Here is a 19,811-nt window from a genome sequence, read left to right on the forward strand (position 1 = left end):
TGCACATGTGCCCCAGAACTTAAAGTAAAATAATAATAATAAAATACAGAAAATATCAAGAATCTAAAAACAAAACAACTACCAGAACTAGTAATTAAGTTTTATAAGTTCATAAGATACAATATCAATAGACAAAAATTAATTGTATTTCTATACACTAATAATAAATATCAGAAGTTAAAATTTATAAATTACCATTTATAATAGCATCAAAAAGCACATATTACTTAAGATAAATTTCACAAAATATATGCAAGACCTATACACTGAAATATACAAAACATTGTTAAGATAATTTAAAGAAGAAATAAACAATAAAACGTTATACCATCTTAATATATCAGGAGACTCAAGATAGTTAAGATGTCATTTCTTCCCAAATTGACCTAAAGATTTAACTCAATCCCAATAAATCTTTCAGTGGCATTTTTGGAGGAGAAAGTGAAAAGCTGATTCATCAGTTTATCTAGAAATACAAAGGACCTAGGATAGCCAAGAACATTTTTTAATTTTTTTTCAAAAATAATTTTTAAATGAAGAACAAAGTTAAAGGATCCACAATGCTTTACTTCAAGATTTATTAAAATGCTATTGCAGTTTCTCAACCTCAACAATATTAACATTTTGGGGCAGAGCAATACTTTATTGTTTGGGTAGCTGCCTGGCCTCTACCCACAATATGCCAGGAGCATGTCCCTCCATTTGTGGTAACCAAAAATGTCTCCAGACATTGCCAAATGTCCCTGGGGGGAATATTGCCCCAGTTGGGAACCACTGAATTATAATAATTGATGTAGCATGTTAGTTTCAAGGTTACACAAACAGATCAAATAAACAGAATAGAGTCCAGAAGTAGATCCATCCATACACAGTCAGTTGATTTTGGACAAGGGTGCCAAGGTAATTCAATGGGCAAAACCTACTCTTGTCAACAAATGGGGCTGGAAAAATTGGACATACATACGGAAAAATATATTATATATGCCTGGAACATTACCTTGCTCCAAAGACAAAAGTCATCTAAACATGCACCAAAGACATAAATCAAAGAACAGGAACTACAAAACTCTAGAACAAAACAAGAGAGAATTATTTTGAACTTAATTAAGGCAAAGACTTCTTAGAATACAAAAGGTACAAGTCATAATAGAAAACCCATTAAGAAAATGAAAAGACACGCCACAGAAGGGCAGAAAATATTTCCAAAACACATATCTTTTAAAGAATTTGTATTATATTTAATATTATATATTGTATTATAGAATGACCCAATAATAAGAACACAAATATCCCAATTTTAAAATGGGCAAACGATTTGAATGGACATTTCTCCAAATGAGATACACAGATGGCTAATAAGCACATGAGAAAATGTTCAGTATCATTAGTCATAGGAAAATGCAAATTAAACCACAATGAGCTACCACTGCACACTCACTGGAAAGACTGACAAGGCAGGATACAAGACTAATCTTCAAAAGTCAATAGCATTCCTATATACCAGCAATGAACAACTGGAATGTGAAATTTAAAATGCACTATTTATGTTACCACCAAAATATGAAATGCTTAGGTATAAATCTAACAAAATATGTATACGATATCTTTAAGGAGACTATAAAACTCTGATAAGAGAAATCAAAGAAGATCTAAATACATGGAGAAATATTCCATGGTCATGAATAGGAAGACTCAGTATTGTTGGATAGGAAGATTCATTATTGGTAAGGTCAGTTCTTCCCAACTGATATATACATTCAATGCAGTCCCAACCAAAATGCCAACAATTTATTTTCTAGATATCAATAAACAGATTCTGAAGTTTATATAGGAAGACAAAAGACCCAGAATAGTAAACACAATACTAAAGAATGGGAATAAAGTTAGAGGACTGACACTACCTGACAGGAAACAAGGCAGTGTGGTGTTGGTAAAAGAACAGATGAATATGTCAGTGTAACAGAATAGAGACCCCAGAAATAGATAGACCCACATGAATAGAGTCAACTGATCCTTGACAAAGAAGCAAAGGTAATACAAGGGATAAATGATAGTCTTTTCAACAAATGGTGCTGGAATAACTGGTCATCCGCTTGCAGAAAAAAGATGAATCTTGACAAAGACCTTACATTCCTAACAAAAATTAGCTCAACATGGGTCATAGCCAGTAAAATACAAAACCAAAAAGGTCCTAGAAGATAAAATAGGAGAAAAAAAAGAATGATCCATGAAAGTAAAAACTGATAAATTGACCTTCATTAAAATTTAAGATCTTTGCTCTGTGAAACGCCCTGTTAAGAGTATGAAAATACATGCCATAGACTAGGAGAAAATATTTGCAAAACATATATCTGGTACAGAACTTATATTGAAAATATATAAAGGACTCTTACACTGAACAATTAGAAAACAGCCCAGTTAAAAATGAGCAAAAGAACTGAAGAGACAGCTCAGCAAAAAAGAAAAGATTGCAAATAAGCATGTAAAAAGACGCTCAACTCGTATGTCACTAGGGAATTGAACACTAAAACAACAATGAAGTATCACTACACACCTATTAAAGTGTCCAAAATCCAAAATGTAGACAACACCAAATGCTAGTAAACATGTGGAGCAACAGGAATGCTCATTTATTGCTGATGGCAGTGCAAAATGATATAGCCACTTTGGAAGACAGTCAGGCAGTTTCTTACAAAGCTAAACATAGTTTTACCATATGATCCAGCAATTGCACTCCTCAGTATTTACCCAAATGAGTTGAAAACTTATATCCACACAAAAACCTGCTCACAAACACTTATAGTAGCTTTATTCATAATTGCCAAAACTTGGAAGTAACCAAGACATCCTTCAGTAGGTGAATGGATAAACAAACTGTGGTACAGCCTATGTGTCTATCCACACAATTGACTATTATTCAACAATAAAAAGAAATGAGTTATCAAGCCATGATAATACATGGAAAAATCTTAAATACATATTGCTAAGTGAAAGAAGCCAGTCTTAAAAGCTACATACTGTAAAATTTCAACTATATGACATTTTGGAAAAGGCAAAACATTAAAGAGAGTGAAAAGATCAGTGGTTGCTAGAGGTTCAGGCTGGAGGGAGGGATGAACAGGTATATAACAGGAGATTTTTAGGGCAGAGAAATTATTCTATATTATACAGTAATGGTGGATATATGTTATACATTGTCAAAATTCGTAGAACTGTAGAACACAAAGAATGTACACAAATGCAAGCTATAGATGTGAGTTAATAATAATATATCAATATCAGTTTATCAGTTGTAACAAATGCACCACATTAAAGACATTAATAATAAGGGAAACTGGGGTAGGAGGATAGGGTAACTCAGTTTAATTTCTTTGTAAATCTGAAACTGTTCTAAAATAAAGTTTATTATTATTATTATTATTTTTTGAGATGAAGTCTTGCTCTGTCACCCAGGCTGGAGTGCAGCGGCACAATTTCGGCTCACTGCAAACTCCACCTCCCAGTTTCAAGTGATTTGATTCTCCTGCCTCAGTCTCCCGAGTAGCTGAGATTACAGATGCCTGCCACCACACCAGGCTAATTTTTGTATTTTTAGTAGAGACGGGGTTTCACCATGTTGGCCAGGCTGGTCTTGAACTCCTGACCTCAAGTGATTCACCCACCACGGCCTCCAAAGCACTGGGATTTCAGGCATGAGCCACCGCGCCTGGTCTAGTTTTTTAAAGACTGAAAATACCAAGTGGTGGTGGGGATAATGAGCAGCTGAGACTCTTACACACTGCCGGTGGGAATGCAAAATTATATAGCCACTTTGGAGAACAGCTTGACAATTTCTTATAAAGTTAGACATTTACTTTGCATATAACCCCAGAAGTGCCCTTCTAGGTATTTACCTAGCATAAATAAAAATATATGTGAAGCAAAAACCTGTACATTTATAACAGCATTGTGACATGGCTAAATAGTGGGAAAAAAAACAAATGTCCCTAAACTGTTGAATGAATAAATTACTCAGCAATAATAAAGAATAAACAATAATGAAAATATGCAAAAACATGGATGAATCCTAAAAGTAAGTGCTAATCAGAATAAGCCAGACACAAAAGACTACATACCAAATGTTTCCATTGATTGATAGCATAAAAGAAACACTACTTTGAGGACAGTAAACCTAAGACCTAAAACCATAAAATTCCTAGAAGAAAACCTAGGCAATACCATTCAAAACATAGGCATGGGCAAAGACTTCATGTCTAAAACACCAAAAGCAATAGCAACAAAAGCCAAAATTGACAAAGCAGATCTAATTAAACTAAGGAGCTTCTGCACAGCAAAAGAGACTATCATCAGAGTGAACAGGCAACCTACAGAATGGGAGAAAAATTTTGCAATCTATCCAACTGACAAAGGACTAATATCCAGAATCTACAAAGAACTTAAACAAATTTACAAGAAAAAAACAACCCCATCAAAAAGTGGGCAAAGGATATGAACAGGCACTTCTCAAAAGAAAACATTCATGCAGCCAACAAACATGAAAGAAAGCTCATCATCACTGCTCATTAGAGAAATGCAAATCAAAACCACAATGAGATACCATCTCACGCCAGTTAGAATGGCGATCATTAAAAAGTCAGGAAACAACAGATGCTGGAGAGGATGTGGAGAAATAGGAACACTTTACACTGTTGGTGGGAGTGTAAATTAGTTCAACCATTGTGGAAGACAGTGTGGCAATTCCTCAAGGATCTAGAACTAGAAATACCATTTGACCCAGCGATCCCATTACTGGGTATATATCCAAAGGATTATAAATCATGCTACTATAAAGACACATGTACATGTATGTTTATTGTGGCACTGTTCACAAAGACTTGGAACCAACCCAAATGTCCGTCAGTGATAGACTGGATAAAGAAAATGTGGCATATATACACCACAGAATACTATGCAGCCATAAAAAAGGATGAGTTCACGTCCTTTGCAGGAACATGGATGAAGCTGGAAACCATCATTCTCAGGAAACTAACACAAGAACAGAAAACCAAACACTGCATGTTCTCACTCATTAGTGGGAGCTGAACAATGAGAACACATGGACACAGGGAGGGGAACATCACACACTGGGGCCTGTCGGTAAGTGGGGGGCTAGGGGAGGGATAGCATTAGGAGAAATACCTAATGCATGTGACAGGTTGATGGGTGCAGCAAACCACCATGGCATATGTATATCTATGTAACAAAACTGCACGTTCTGCACATGTACCTCAGACTTATAATTAAAAAAAAAAGAAAAGAAAAAGAAAACAGATAGATGGTTTCCTGGAATTGTAGGTAGATGAAAAGAACTGGCTGCAAAGGGGCCCAAAAGAACCAGTTATAGTAAGGGAAATTTTCTCTATCCTTATTGTGGTGGCACTGGTGGTAGTGGTTACACAATCATATACATGTGTCAGAACTTAAACTGTAAACTGTACACTTACAAAGAGTTTTATTTTATGCTAATTATACATTAATAAATCTGACTAAAAAATAAAGTTGCCTGAGACTAAATCTAATATGTAAGAATATTATCGGCCGGGCGCGGTGGCTCACGCTTGTAATCCCAGCACTTTGGGAGGCCGAGGCGGGTGGATCACGAGGTCAGGAGATCGAGACCACGGTTGAAACCCTGTCTCTACTAAAAATACAAAAAATTAGCCGGGCGTGGTGGCGGGCGCCTGTAGTCCCAGCTACTCGGAGAGGCTGAGGCAGGAGAATGGCGTGAACCCGGGAGGTGGAGCTTGCAGTGAGCCGAGATCGCACCACTGCACACCAGCCTGGGTGACAGAGCGAGACTCCGTCTCAAAAAAAAAAAAAAAAAAGAATATTATCAATAAATTTACCAACCTTCATCAAAGGTTGCAAAAAGTCCCGAATAAATGCCAAGATATAACATATTCATGAATAGGAAATCTCTGTCAAAAGGATGTCAATTCTTCTTCAAATCATTCTACAGATTCAATATAATTTCAAGAAAAACAAATATTATTTGCTTGTAATTTGATAATTTCATTTTAAAATTAAGGTAAGTGAGGAAAGGACCAAAAATAAGATAATCCAGAAAAAACAAGAAAAGTGGTGTGAGTGTGGATGAAGGCAGTGAACAGTAACTGACTTTACAAATATCAAATTCGCTATCAAGCATTTGTAAGTGAAACAACACAAGTGTAGACAAATAGATTAATGAAACACAATAGCCTAGAAATAGACTCACACATGTATAAAAATTAAGCAATGTGGTGGAGTTTGCGTTCTAAACTAGTTGTGTATAAATGATATTTAAAACAAATAGTATTTTACATGGAAAAAAAACTGCTTAATATTTTACATCGAATACAAGAATAAAATCCAGATGGATTAAAGAACTAAGTGTAAAGAAAATTTCTTGAACTCTTCAACAAAATTTTGGAGAACACTTTTTATGATCATAGCATCAGGAATATCTCTTAAAGCATGATACAAAAAGCACAATTCATGGAAGAAAAGATTGATAAATCTGACATGAAAATTTAAAACTTCTGTAATGATAAAGGACCCCATAAACAAAATAGAAAGCGAAGTAACATTATAGAGGCAGATATATGCTATATATATCACAAATAATTAGTATCCAGAATATATAAATAAGTCTTACGAATCAGTAAGAAGAAGCAACTGAATAGAAAATTAAGCAAATGTGAGTGGCCCTGAGTGTCATGTTTGGAGGGATGTGGGAAGGAATGAAACGGGGGCTAGACACAAAGGAAGTTAAAGTTTATATATAATGTTTTATTTATTTTATTAAAACATATCAAAAGCCAAAACGACAAAATGCTAACAGTTGTTCCCTGAGTAGTATATATGTGGTTACTTGTTCATTGTTTTGAAAGATTCTCTGAGTTTCCCTTAAATTTCCAAAATAAAAAAAGGGAAAAAAAAAACAAGAAAATAACTTGTAAACTATAAATTTATAATAATAAATTTCAGCAAAGTGATAAAAATAGAAGTTAAAATCATAAATACTAATTTTCTGCATAATCAATTAGCAGAAATAATGGTAGAAAGATCCCCTTCACAAAATTAAGGGCATAAAATTAATGTTACTGCTACCCATTCTATACAGATAAATTTAGGCTTAGAGAGACTACACAGCTAGTAAGTAGAAGAGCTGAGGTAATAACAATTATTTTAAAGCTACAATAATATTTAAACTTTATAACTAGGACAAGAAGAGACAGACTAAAAGAAATGAAGAATAGATAAATTCCAAACAGAATCTATTATATATTACAATTTGTATATGTTACAGAACAGTGGGAATGAATGAATTATTCAGTGTTTGGTGCTATGAAACAATTGGCAGGGAAAACAATTTAGAAAATTACCTCACACTACACAGCAAAATAAATTCCAGAGGGATTAAACATAAGCAATAAAAACTAAAACAAAATTCATTTAAGCACTTACCCAATTTTGAATGAGGAAGAAATTCTTAAACACGAATTCATCAGAAGAAATTACAAATGAAAAGATAAATATAATTACATAAAATTAAGATTACTATGCATAAAAGTCAATTTAAAATGTAAACTTTTAAATGTAAATATTTAAAATGTAAGTGGGAGAATATTTTCCCTACACTTGACAGAAAAAGGTCTAATGGGTCAACTAAATATACATTGCCCATACAAATTTAAAAAAATGTAAGTTCTTAATGGAACATGTACAAAGATCATAAATAGATGTTTATAGAAAGGAAACAAAATTAATCAAGAAATATAAAAATGTATTCAATCTCATTATAATCAAAGAAACACATATTAAAACAGTAAGGTACCATTTTGCCCCTATCAGATCAGTAAAAATTTTAAAAGAATGACAATAGTCAGCACTGTCATAGATGTATGAGCAGTAATCAACAATCTTATACAGTATAGTGGAACACCTTCACATATATATCAAGAGCCTTTAAAACGTTAGTATCTTCAGGCCCAGTAATGTCTTTCATAAAAACTCATCTTAATAATTCATTCAACAAATATTTAGTAAGTATCTACAGTATGTCAGACCTTATTGTAGGTTATAGGGGATATAACAGCGAACAAAATGGAGAAAAAATCCCCGTGCTTGAGGGACTTACACCCTAAAACAGGAATCCAGACAATAGATGTAATGTATCTAGTCTATTCGGTGATGACACAAACCAAAGGTTTAAAAAAGTAAAGCAAGAAAGGGGAAGAGTGAGTGTTGGAAAAGATGGGTTTGCATTTTTATGTGAGATCATTTAGAATTCAAATGTGACATTTGAATAAAGACCTAAAAAAGGTAAGGCTCAAAGAAGCAAAAATAATTTAAATGATCAATATGTGATCTGCCATGCAATTATGGTAGAAATTGAAAACTGAAAAGTATGCAGCTGTTAAAAATTGTCTGAAGGCTGCTGAACGATGCGGGGAAATGGTCACTATACAATACCAATGAAAAAGCCAGATCAAAACTAGTACATATAAGATGTGATACTGATTACATAAACACAGAAACACATCTGAAAGGAAATACAGCAAAGTGTCTCTGGACTAGGGATTTAGAGGTGATTTTTTTTTTAAATGTCTCTTCATTTTCAAAATTTTCTGTAATGCGGTTGTTTTATAATCAGGAAAAAACAATTTAATGGTAGATATTACAATCTTAAGGTATATTAGAAAATATACACAATTCTTTAAATGGAAGTGCTAGCCATCCATACTTAAAGTACTGGGTCCCGTTTTGGACATCATATATTAAGAGGGATACTGAAGACAGAAGTGTCTACTGTAGAAGTTTCTCAAAATATGTATCACATAAGCTCAAGAACTAGCAATATATAGACTGAAGAAAAGATGAGAAGAACAACCATGGTTAAACATTTGAATGGCCATTACAAGGAAGGGGAACAGCAATTACACAGTATTGCTGTTGCTCCAAAGGTGCAAGACCAATAGGTTGAATTCAGAAGATAGATTGCAGGTCAGTATGAAGAATAACTTGCTAACAATCAAGCTGTCTATTATCTGGTGGTGGTAAGCAACCTTTCCTGAAACCATTCACACTGAAAACAGATGACCATATGTACCGGGTGATAAGACTGCCATTACATGATTGTTAAGGGCTCTGCCATTTTTGAGCTCCTCTTTTACTATTTTGAAAAGTTATTTTATGCTATGGTCACTTACATAATTCCATCTCCATCCACCTCCCCTTCCCTTAAAAAATATATATAATACTTGTGTTTTTTAAGACATCAGTTTTTAAAGAGAAAAGTACCCTTCAAAATATACGTCCTGGAGATTTTTATTCCTCCTTCTGTGTATATTCAGGAGACATATTTTGTGTAGACATCAATATGTTTAAAATTATGCTTTTAAGTACAAAAATGCTTTTATATTACCAACTAGTATTTCCCTACACATATATCTTCCCCCCAGGAAGAGACTACCTGGACCATTACATTTCAGAATGAGATAATCACCTTGCGTGTATTTAACAGTATTATGCCCCATCTTATTCTCAGTGACTTTCGTTTATTTCAAACCAGCAGTAATAGAAGTATCACCTAATATCCAACTTTACGATATATTTTACAATATAGTCAGTTCTTTCCTTAACTCTCAGGACAGTCACAATTTCAGTCACCTCAGGAATAAAACAAGGAAGGTGCGTTTCAATGACCTCTTCCAAAGTCTGTGAATACTTCCACCAAAATTATCAACCTTCAGAATTCTGTATAAAGTTATTAGTGTTGCTTATATAAGTGACCAAACCTAAGCTACCTACACAGAACCATGATAACACAGTATAGAGCAGAACATGAACTATAGAACCTTACAGCTTGGAGGGTCTTTCTAAATATCTTAATGGATTCATGTCAGTCACCCTATTCAAAACCCTTTTCCAAACCTCCCCCCACCTTATTTTACAGTTATGGAAACAGGCTCAAACAAGACAAGTGATATGTCACAACAAACCGAGTATCCAAGTCAGGACTAGGCTATCAGAAATCCCATTTTAAGAGGGATTTTTAATATCAAATTCTTCATATTTTTTATCAAGTGCCTCTTCCTATAAATTGCTGAATTGAGAGAGTTGGAGGACCTGGGAAAGGCATGGGTCTTTGTGAGTTTCAGTTAAGCTACATGACATATAACCTAGTTTTTAAGTAAGTCACTGCTCCTGTGGACATGAGCCTAGAGGGACCCTTGCCTTCCCTTGCTATTGCAGCACAGTCATCTGCCAAACATTTGCAAAATGGGTATGCATCATCCAGCTGAAGTGTTGGTAAAGCACTGTGGCCATCAGAGCGGGAAGGACTGTTATAAACCAGATATCATCTATCACTACTCAACTCTGCTGTGAAGTTTGATAATGGTGACCACACCTTTCTTCTTAAAGCGGTACATTTTCCTCTACATATGAATCACAATTTATGACTACATAGTTCGGTGGTTTGTCGAATAATGTCTATCTCACCATCTCAACCATGGGCCCAGGATGGCAACAACTTTGTCTGTTTTGCTCACCATTATATTTTCCATGCCTAGTAAATGGTATGCATGCAATAAATAAATTAGAAGTTGCCTCTCCTCTCTTGGCACCTTCATAACACTGTACCCTTCTAATTTTCCTTCCATATCCCCGACTTTTTCTCCTTTGTAGCCTTCACATAAGGTTCATCGTTTTCCCCCATCTCCTAAAAAAAAAGAGCATTATTCAAAGTACCACCCCTGAATCTCTTTTATTCTATTTCAAGTATTGAGAGGCAATGAGTGTCAAATCACTCTCTCCAATTGACTTCTTTCCAGAGTTCCAATCCTGTATTTTCAAACGTGCTCAGTACCTTTTACTGGGCTACAACAGTATTACTACCTGTGTGGCCTCAGGCAAATCAAGTCACTCACCCTGTCAAGATGGATTTGCTCATCCATAAAATGAGGGAGTTGCATCTCCTTTGCATATAAAGTCCTAATTTTCCCATCTAGCATTCAGTATGATTTACAGTCAAGCCCTCCACCTATCTTGCCAAACACATCTCACTTAAGTATTTCTGCACACACTTTACTCCAACACAGCTAGCCTCTGAATGGAATACCTTTCCCATCCCCTAATTCTGCATACTCAAAGTTTGTCTAATCTTCAAAGCTCATTTCAAATGCCATTTCCAGGAAGGTGTCTTTGATCTCCTTAAAGCCCTTTGCTTCTCTTTTATGGGTGTAGATCTCATCTCCTAATACTATAGTTGTTTGTCTATTTCTTCTCTTTCCTACTTGACTGTGTCGTCTTGGAGGGCAGAGGCTATTCTTAAATAATACTGTATCTCCCACGTTATCTTTGGTTCATCATAGGCACTTAGTAACCTTATACTGAATAGATTCCATTTAAGCCATGTCAGTTATCCTGCTCAAAGCCCTTTAATCGGTCCCACTCTTTCTAGAATAAAGACCAACAGCCTTATAATGGCCCACTCCAGCAATCCCTTCAAAATAAAATTGAGATACCAAGTAACCCTCTGAAGTAGTCAAGTTGGCTTTCTATCCACTGTAAGAAATTTTTAAAATGGGAGGAATCCTGTTTCCCCAATGCAGAAGAAAGCCCAAATTAGCTTTCCTTTATTGAATGTATGGCCCCACAACTAATGTCAAATGGTTCATTCATTTATTTAAAAAACATCTGTTAAGCACCTACTCTATGTCATATACTAGGCTAATGGCTAACAGTATAATAAACTGAACTGATACAGTCCTTCGCCCACTTGGAATATATAACTGAAAGTGTAATTTGTAGAAACTCTAAGGAAATTTAGAGTTTTAAGAAAAAACAAACATTTTATCTGTCACAACACATGAACAATACAACTTTGTGTAAATGTTAAATTCTTCATTAAAGGAGATATTTAACTGTAGGGTAAAAGATCATGACAGGTGATTTAGAAATTAAAGTTGGGTCTAATTTGGGCCTCTTAAATTAGATGGGCAGGTAGCCTAGACCAGTGCACTCAAAATGTAGCCCGCCAATCAGTGCCTGTCTGTGAACTTTTATTACCAGGCAGTAAGGATCAAAGTACAGAAGTCAAGAGTAAGCACTTAGAAAATGTTACAGCAATTTGAAAAAATCATTTTATGGCCGTAGAATCTAATAATACAAATGTGGGCTTATCTTTTGTATGTCTTTTCTTTCATTTTCTAGTAATTCATGGTTAATTTACTTTACTAAATTAACAGTCTTCTGTGATGGATTAGGAAAAAAACAAACAACAACAACAAACATTTTCCGTCACTAGGGGAGCTTGAGCAGTCCTCTACTAGAGCTTTGCTACTTGAAGTGTGGTCATCGGAACAGCAGTTTCAGGATCACCTAACAGCTTGTTAAAATGCAAAATCCGAGCCCCTGCCATAGACTCTCTGAATCACAATTCGCATTTTAACAAGATTCCCAGGAGGTATTTTTACACATTAAAGTTTGAGAAGCACCGGCCTAACGATTTCTGAAGCCTCTCATAACTCTGAAATCTTATAATTTACTTCAGATAGAGAACTTCAGAGTTGAAAGACCCTCAGAGATACAGTCCATCTCAACATCTTATAGATGGAAAAACTGAGGCACATGGAGGGGAAGTCATATGTCCAAGATAATTGGCAAATCATCAGAGCTAGGAATGGAACCCAAATTTGCTAACGGCCAAGTCAGTGTTCCATTCTAGCAACCACATACTCACCCCTTTCCACCCAGTCCCACTGTATTGTATCCCCTCAGTGATGTAATTATTCCTGAGGTGTTTTCTGATAAAACAGTTTATTCTTCTACCTTCTGTATACGTATGAACCTTGAACTACCACTATTTCAAATGTGGTACTTTTCTTTACGAAATTAGAAAATTTCATAATTTTCTTTGTGAAAATTCCTGCCACTCAAATCGTCCCACATGCCTATTGTCTGGATGCCATATAGACATTCTGGGGGCTTTAGAAGGACTAGTACTAACCAATTTCTGGTCTTTAGGAATATGAAAGCGACCTTCCTTGCTCCCATCAGTCCAGTTGACACCAGATAGCAAGCTCATCCAAGGAAGAGAATATACACTATCAGGGCTGCTCTAGAAAACTCCGTAGGGTCAATTTGTGGCTAACAAACAAGTGGGCTATTAGGCCATATTAAGAATAGTCTAATTTCCAGCATGAAGTAAATGATAATCCTTTACTCTGTGGTCTTATTGGATCCAAGGGTTAAGAGGGAGGCATGATTGCTGTTTCCAACTAACTGAAGAACTATTATTGAGAAAAAGCAAATTTGTTCCAGATAGTCCCAAAGAACAAATGAATATAAGTTACTGGGAAAACAGACTTTGGCTTATAACGGGGAATACTTTCTGACAATCAGAGTTGCTCAATGACACAAAGAGCCACCTAATGAGCTCTCTATCACTGCAGGGAGTTCAAATAGAAATCAGTCAACAAATTGGATGCTTAGGATAAATTCAAGAACTGAGTAGAGAAATAAAGCTTAATGAATGACCTTTTGGGCTCCTTCCAGTTCCAAGGTTTTAGTATTCTAAAATTTTCAGCACAGAATAACTCCAAATGCTCAGGAAATAAGAATAAGGTCTGTTTTTAAAAGGTGCAGTTTGGAGCATGTTGGGTGGATGAGGCTATAAAAAGCGAAGTACGATTTTCAAGGAAAGCAAGCTGACCAATGAAAGTCTTTTGGGCAGCCCCTTCCGGAAATCCAGGTGAAGCCTGGCTCCAGGCTAAGTTCCTGTTACTCTACACAAAAGCCAGGCCACTACTTTCCAAAAAACCTTGCCAAGCCACACTGTACATACTGTATCTACACTTGCCTAACAGACAAAGGTGCAAAATCCTCCCCAAGAAGGCAGTAGTGCTTCATGGTTAAGACCATGGATTCTGGAACCAGGATGCCAGTTTAATTTCCAACTGGGACATTTAATTGCTCTGTAATCTTGGATAAGTTACTTAACCTCTCTGTGCCTCAGTTTTGTCAGTAAACCAAAGATAATAATAGTGTCTGTTATTCAATGCACTATTCTGCTACAATAATTTAATGAAGTAATACACACTAAACACTCAGCCCAGAATCCAAAATATACTACATACTCAATAACTTTAGCAATTAGTATTAGGGATGTCATAATTACTACCACTGGCACAGCAGTGTCACTCACTTAGAAAGCTCCCATCAAACGATTAGATCCCTTCCCCTACCAGTTCAGAAGGGCTATACTAGAAGAGCCTCAATCAGTCTTTGCATAGCTCCAGACAACCAGAACTTGCTGACTCTCAATAAACCAAACTACTCATGCTAGTAATCCTACCTCATCACCCTGCTTTTCATAAATCCAACAGCCACCCTTCCCCCAGTCCTCTTGCCCATGCCACCCGCAGCCACAGCCACAGCCACAGTCAGAGGAGCAACAAACTGGGAGGCCAGTTCCAGACAAACCATCAGGTGTTTCCTGCCTTCCAAGGACACAGCTGGAGTTAATATGATGCCTATGAGTGAGATGGGGTGGGGTATCTCAATCTCTGATCTAGGATGTCAGCTCAATTACCTGGAATTGAGGGTGGGCAAGCAATGGAGCTTCTCGCAGGGAAACAAGGCAAACCTCCCAAGTTTGTGGAGGAAGTCAGGCCCAACCCCACAGTGAGCCCCTCAAAGGAAGGGGGGAGGGCTCAATCTGCTTTAAAGGAAGCAGTTATTTACAACTTTCTACTTACTTGCATGTGGGGGAGGTAATGGGGAGATGGGGAAAGAGGCTGCAAGGTACCCTCCTTCTTTCTTATTTCCAGCAGTGAGAAGCAGCTGCGGAGAAAGAGTTAAAGAAGGGAAAAAGCTCCAGCCATTACTCCATCCCTGGTGCCTAGAGCTGTCTGGGGGGTCATGACAGTGCTGTCTGCTTTGGCTAGGGGCCACTCCGTGGCTTTCTGCAGCAGCTGCTGGGGCCCCCAAGCAATTTGCAAGGTCAATGCTGACCTGCTTCCAAAGAGGAACAAAACAATTCACTGACAATGAAGCAAATCACGCATATACCACATCGCAACCCCCCTTCCTCAAATCGGGTTTTACCCCAGTGTCTCCCTGCTCAGATGCCGCCTCTGGGCTTCCACCAGCCCCACTGGGGAACCCAGGATAGCATCACAGCTGCAGAGCATGCCTCGCCTCCCGGCCAACCCAAGGAGACTCTCAGTACGGGGGAGAGATGCTATCGCTAAAGGAGACCTGAGCTTGGGGGAGGGGGAAGAAGGAACATCAATGTTTCTTACCGAGCTCCACAGTCTGAGCGGAGAGGAGAGAAGGATGAATGAACTGAAACAAGTTGGAGGTTGAGCCCTGACAGAGCTCGGCTTGTGGCTTCTTCTTCTCTCTCTCGGTCTCTCTCCCGGTCCCTCTCTCGGTCTGTCTCTCTGGTTTGCTCGCTAGCTTGCGCGCGCTCACGCTCTCTCTCACGCTTTCTCTCTCTCTCTCTCTCTCTCAATCTGCCTCCCTCCCTCTCTGTCAGTTTCTCCCTCCCCTCCTCCCCTCCCCTTCTCCCCTCCCCCTTTGCTGGCTTTAGGTTCACCACTGGTGCTTAGCACGCGGCTGTGCTGGGGCTCTGAATACAGCACTGCAAAGCTTTAGATGTGGTTGTTTTACGAAATACTAAAGTAGTATTTTATTCCTTAAGGCATCCAACAGAGAAATAGAGGGAAGCCCAGAGAGAAAGGGAGGAGCAGAGGAAGCAAAGGGAAGAGAGAGAGAGCAAAAGGGTAAGAGCGAATAGGAGGATAAAGGAAGTATGGGTTACTGTAGCTGATGTGTGATGCTTACTTGCTGCTCCGAGACTGAAGAGTGAGCTTCCTCCTTTTTCCCTCTGTCTCCCTTATATCCTTATGGGCGTGCCTTCTAACCTAGGCTGCAAATAAAGGTTTGACGATCCTGTCTGTTCAGATTCCATCTCTGGGGACAATAATAAACTAGAAAAATGTACATCAAAGGGGTTGTCATTCATACTCCACTAAGAAGAAAGAGTTCCGCCACATTGATCCCTTGTTGACCTAACTTCCACCCCCACCCTCAACCAAGTAGAAGTGCAGACCCAATTCAAAACTGTCAGTTCTAGCTTCCCTGTAGGCAAGACAAACAAGCAGCAGAACCACAATGCTTTCTTTTCAAAAATCCCAAAGGGAATATAGATGTACGTAATTGTGTGAGCCTATACATGAGTTTGCACAAGGGCTAAGGTGGGGAGAAGGATAATTATTGACTCAAAGTATAAAAGAATTATATTCCCATTGGGTCAAAAGAAAAAAGCAACCTAGGCAAAGCACAGTAACAATGCAGCATAGGGTGGAAAAAGACCTAGGCTAAAACTAAAATAAAAGAACTTGAGTTTGAGTTCTGCCTCTGAAAATTGCTGTGTTGTTTTCAACGAGTTCTTCAATCTGGCCCTCAATATCCTCAATGACCAAATGAATGGTAGTGGAAATAGATGCTCTTAAAAGACCCTTCCAGAACTAAGAGTCTAGGAATCTAAAGACAGGAAAATTCCAGGTGAAGGAGAAGTTGGCCCTTAGAAAATAAAAACTCAACTGCCAAATTTCAAAAGTTCTCCAAAGGTGAGTCCCCAAATGGGACTCCAAATCACATTGATTCAACATTCCATCTTTCGTGTTTCAGGGATAATAGCAATATAGGCACGTGAGTAAAGAGCTGTTCCTATCAAAGAATTCAGCAGCTGCTTACATATAATGATTACTATAAAAGTTTTCTTAGTCAAACTCTTCATATTGTGATTTCTAGTCCTGTTAGAAAACTTCAGAGGGCATCTAATTGAAAGTGAGTTATATAGTGTGTTTAAGTATACTAGTGTCAATAGACATACAGTGACTGGGACATAATAGGCATTTACAATGTTGCCCATAGTGTGCCATTTCTATTTAAACTACCATCCTGTTGGGTTTTTTTCCCCAAATTTCTAATGCTCTCTACTCCTGCCAAATGAAGTAGTACATGTGCTACACTCCTATACATCTTCAAAATCATGTGTCCATACATTGAGTAGAAGATAGATAGGTACTTGTAAGCTTAGAGTCACTGAGCTAAAGGGACCCATAAAGATAACCATGTCATTGTACAGAAAAAGAAACTAGACTAAATAGAAAATATAATTCACACAAGGTCATAGTGAGTCAGTGGCAGAATCAAGGCCAGTACTCAGATTGCTGACTGCAGGTACAGTATTTTTGTCTACAAAATTAACATGTAACTTGCACATAAAGCAAGGGTGTATGTGAGCATAAAGCTATAAATACTTTTTCCTGCATAGGTACCCATTTTTAATGTGTAGATTTGTTTGCATAAATGTCCATTGGATTTAATAGATTAGTATACTGGCAAAAAGAAATATTATGAACTGGCATAAGGTTGCTGTATTAGTTTTCTAGGGCTGCCATAACAAATTACCATAAATTCAGTAGCTTAAAACAACAGAAATTAATTGTCTCACAGTTCTGAAGGCCAGAAGTCTAAAATCGAGATGCTGGCAGGGCCAAACTACTCCAAAAGTTCTAGAGAATGATTTCTTGTCTCTTCCAGCTTCTGGTGGTTTCCAGTATTCCTTGGCTTATCACTGAATCTCTGCCTCGGTCTTCAAATGGTCTTCTCCTCTGATTTCTGTGTGCCCAAATCTCCCTCTTTTTTCTTATAAAGGCACCAGTCATTGGATTTAAGGCCCACCCTAAATCCAGAATGATTTCATCTCAAGATCTTTAACTACTTCCTTTTGCAAATACCATACCATTGAAATAAGGTCATATCCTGAGGTTCTAGATGAACATGAATTTCGGGGGACACTATTCAATCTACTACAATTGAAAACTTTTCATCTAATAAAGATACCAAACAAACAAATAAAGCATCTGGGTGCCATCATTTATTTTAAAGAAAAGATATTTTAATACAAATAAGATGGATTAAGACACTCTCTGAACAAAAAAAACTCTTCTCTGAATCATACAATTATACCTGTATGAAAACTTTACAGCATTTTCATAATTTTCCCACTTGACTGCAAACCAAAAACAAAACAAAACAAAAAAAACCAGAATCCTTTATTAGGAGAACTTCTGGCAATGGTGAAGAAGCTTCTATCAGACCAACCCTGATGCAGATAACAATGATAAACAGTGGACCAAATATATAATAAAACAATTTAAATGCACGGGAAAGCAACCCATGAACAGTCAAAAATTGCAAGGGAATTAATACTTGAAAGGAGGGAACAATACTAAGCGAGTTTTTCCTTTTCCGGAAATTTTTGCCTGATGGCAGCCCCCAGGCCAAAGCACTGAATAAACTCTAGAGAAACTAGAATCAGTGCTGCAACGGTTAAATGTTTAACAACTGGATCTTGAGGAAAATAAATAAAAAACAAATTCATAGTATTTGCCAATTTCCATGGTGTAAATACTTCTACCATGGACGATTCCATGAACATGGAGTTGAATAGAGATATGCACAGTAGGCATTCACAAACCAGTGTTAGCCAACTCCCACACACAACTGCTCACAGTCCAAGTGGCTGAAAGAACCAGACGACAGAATTCCGGATGACCACTGTAGTTGAAAAGCCATGAGAGAAATTCAATAATTTAAAAAACTAGGGAAAGGAAGCCCCAAATTCTGTGTATAAATTACCCAGCTGTCTGGTGAAACCATGAAATATTTATGTGGGAACAGATTCCAAAAAGCCTAAATAAAGCTGAAAGAATTAAACAGAGTTTTCAGTGCTGCCAATGAGGGAGAGTTTGGAGTTTCACTTCAGCCCCATTAACTGTCTACTAAAACAAACAAAATCAATGCTCTAGAGAAAAAAATAAAGGTATCCTACAATATATAATTCACTATTTTCAGGGTACACTCAAAAATTACTACTAAAGCAAAGATATAGGAAAATATTACTCATACCCAAGGAAAAAATAATAATAGAGACCAGCCCTAAGGTAAACCAGATGTTTGAATTAGGAGAAAGAATTTTAAATCACATATCATAATTACACTAAGGGAAATAAAGAAAAACACATGTGTAATAAATGAACAAATAGGAAGTCAGAATATCTGAAGTAAAATTCAGTGAGTGGGTGTTTAACAGCAGGTTGAAAATGGCAGAAGAAAGAGTAGTTTCACTGGAAGAAAAATCTAGTGATATTATCTAATCTGAAGTACAGATTAGGGAGAGAAAGATTGAAAAAGATGAGCAGAGTGTTAGAAATACATAGGATAATATCAAAGTTATAAACATAATTGGAGTCCTAGATGGCAAACAATAAGAGAAGAGGAAGAAAAAACATTTGAAACAAACGCCTAACCACAAGACAATATCCCTGATAATTATTGATGGAAAAATCCTCAACAAAACATTAGCAAACCAAATTCAACAATACACTAAAAAGATCATTCATCATGACCAAGTGGGATTTATCCCTGGGATGCAAGGATGGTTCAACATACACAAATCAATCAAAGGGATACATCATATCAACAGAATGAAGAACAAAAACCATATGATCATTTCAATAGATGCTGAGAAAACATTTGATAAAATTCAACATCCCTTCATGATAAAAATCTTAAAAAATTGGGTGTAGATGGAACATACCTCAACATAATAAAAACTGTATAAGCAGACCCACAGCTAATATGATATTGAATGGGGAAAAACTGAAAGCCTTTCCTCTAAGATCTGGGACACAACAAGGATGCCC

The 19,811-nt window shown here is 36.9% G+C and overlaps 1 protein-coding gene across 2 annotated transcripts in view; it reads right to left on the reverse strand.

The window, feature by feature from the left end:
- GABRA3 (gamma-aminobutyric acid type A receptor subunit alpha3) overlaps nucleotides 1–15,518 on the reverse strand; it is a 271,961-nt gene extending 256,443 nt beyond the window's left edge. For both annotated transcript variants that reach the window (XM_055268325.2, XM_055268326.2), the window contains exon 1: nucleotides 15,333–15,518. The gene's annotated coding sequence lies outside the window, so the exon portion shown is untranslated. The remainder of the gene's footprint in view (nucleotides 1–15,332) is intronic.
- Nucleotides 15,519–19,811: the final 4,293 nt, after the last annotated feature.

Source organism: Symphalangus syndactylus, chromosome X (assembly GCF_028878055.3).
Source record: "Symphalangus syndactylus isolate Jambi chromosome X, NHGRI_mSymSyn1-v2.1_pri, whole genome shotgun sequence".
NCBI lineage: Eukaryota > Metazoa > Chordata > Mammalia > Primates > Hylobatidae > Symphalangus > Symphalangus syndactylus.